General features: G+C 38.0%; 1 pseudogene; it reads left to right on the forward strand.

The window, feature by feature from the left end:
* Nucleotides 1-496: 496 nt before the first annotated feature.
* On the forward strand, nt 497-1,461 carry LOC101396876 (olfactory receptor 8G1-like; annotated as a pseudogene).
* Nucleotides 1,462-2,397: the final 936 nt, after the last annotated feature.

Here is a 2,397-nt window from a genome sequence, read left to right on the forward strand (position 1 = left end):
AAACCCAAATTTTCTGATTTTCATTAAAAACATTCCAAAGGCCTAGCAATAATGTGTCTCCTCTCACCCCTGGCAGAAATTACTTTCTGAGTAATAAAGGATACTGCACATAAACAGAATTTGCTCTCTCCATGGTGTTGCTCAGCCAGCTTCTCTCATTTGCAATGGTTCCTCTAAATTTTTAAGTCTGTGAACCTCAGTTTACATAAAATTGGCTTAAAAATAATTGAAGTGTTCAAAATAGGGAGTTGCCCCTGAAAAAACGTGAAATGATCATCATTATAGCTGAGGTAATTTTATATGACATAATTTATTACATTTGATAATAAGGTATAGAAATATTTAATTAAGATAAATATTAGTTAGGTAACTTTATCCAGAGTTAATATTATTATATAGAAACCAATAGAACACCTAAACAATTAATTTTCTATATGAGGTACCACTTATGAAATGGAAAATAAAAAGGAAATGTCTCCAAAATATGTGCCTTTTTCTCTCCCCTTCAGAAACTCCCCAGAGGAAAATGGCAGCAGGAAATCATTCCACAGTGACCGAGTTCATCCTCGCTGGGCTAACAGAACAGCCAGAACTCCAGCTGCCCCTCTTCCTCCTCTTCTGGGAATCTATGTGGTCACAGTGGCGGGGAACCTGGGCATGATCACACTGATTGGGCTCAGTTCTCCCCTGCACACCCCCATGTACTATTTCCTCAGCAGCTTGTCCTTCATTGATCTCTGCCAGTCCACGGTCATTACCCCCAAAATGCTGGTGAACTTTGTGACAGAGAAGAACATCATCTCCTACCCTGAATGCATGACTCAGCTCTATTTCTTCCTTGTGTTTGCTATCTCAGAGTGTTACATGTTAGCTGCAATGGCATATGATCGTTATGTTGCCATCTGTAGCCCCTTGCTTTATAATGTCATCATGTCCCATCAGGCCTGTTTCTCTCTAATTTTAGGAGTGTATATTATAGGCCTGATTTGTGCATTTGCTCATACAGGCTGCATGTTTAGGATTCCTTTCTGCAAATTTGACTTGATCAACCATTATTTCTGTGATATCCTTCCCCTCCTAAAGCTTTCCTGCTCGAGTACACATGTCAACGAACTGCTGATTCTAATCTTTACTGTAATTAATATCTTTGTCCCCAGCTTGACCATTCTTAGCTCCTACATCTTCATCATTGCCAGCATCCTCCGCATTCGCTCCACTGAGGGCAGGTCCAAAGCTTTCAGCACTTGCAGCTCCCACATGTTGGCTGTTGTGGTCTTTTTTGGTTCTTTAGCATTCACGTACTTGCAGCCATCATCAGTCACCTTCATGAACGAAGGAAAAGTGTCCTCTGTGTTTTATACTATTGTTGTACCCATGCTGAACCCCTTGATCTACAGCCTGAGGAATAAGGATGTCAATATTGCCCTGAAGAAAATGCTAGAGAAAAGAATATTCTTGTGAATTGAAATAAATAAGGATGATTTATTAGATCTGAACCATTGGCTATTACATTGTATTAATTGATATGTTTCATTTTAGTCTATCTGTCAACATTTTTCCTCATTTGGTGGGACTCGACGTTATTTCTTATATCCATGGTCTGTCTGATGCTATTTCTCTCTGGAGTTTTCTCTCATATATATTGTTAAGAACCAAATTAGAAGAAATAATAAGAATGATCTGGATACGTAGACCCAGTAATGCCATCACCATCACTTCCTCCCCTTTTCTTCCGTACAATTAATAAAAACACAATCCTCAACCATAATGAAAATACCATCTTCACCAGTGATTACCTACCTCCTTTCTTCCATCCAGTTAAGAAAAAACATAAATCATAGCAATACAATGGCTATAATCTTCAGTTTTTTGCATATCTCTAGCCTGATGCACTCTTTCCTGTCCTGCCTCCCCTTGTACCTCATCTACGTGGCTTATTTCTTCTATCCCTTACTTCAGAATTCTAATCAGAACTTAACATCTGAGTTAGGGACTCATCCATTTGCTATGATAGTGCTCAATCCAATAGACTCCCTGCTTTGTTGTTTATTGCTCTAGTTTGTACTTGCCTGCTTATTGTCCAGATTTGCACTGGACTGTAATCTCCATGCAGGTACCCCTCATGCATATATTTCACTGTTACATCTCCAGGATGTAGTACAGTTCCTGCCAATTAGAAAGTCCTTGATAATTTTCCTGTTAATTATTTCTTGTAAAATAGTTTTAGGAAAACTATATGTATCTCATACTATTTTCACCTATAAATCAATTAGCTAAATCTGCTTTTTATTGTTGTTCAAATCAATTGAGTTTGTATTGGAGAGTTCTTCAAAGATCTACAAGATAATTAGTGACATCCTGACTTATTTCTAGACAAGAATTTAAAAGCATTAGTCC

This window comes from Ceratotherium simum, chromosome 7 (assembly GCF_057802395.1).
Source record: "Ceratotherium simum simum isolate JZ-2026a chromosome 7, ASM5780239v1, whole genome shotgun sequence".
NCBI lineage: Eukaryota > Metazoa > Chordata > Mammalia > Perissodactyla > Rhinocerotidae > Ceratotherium > Ceratotherium simum.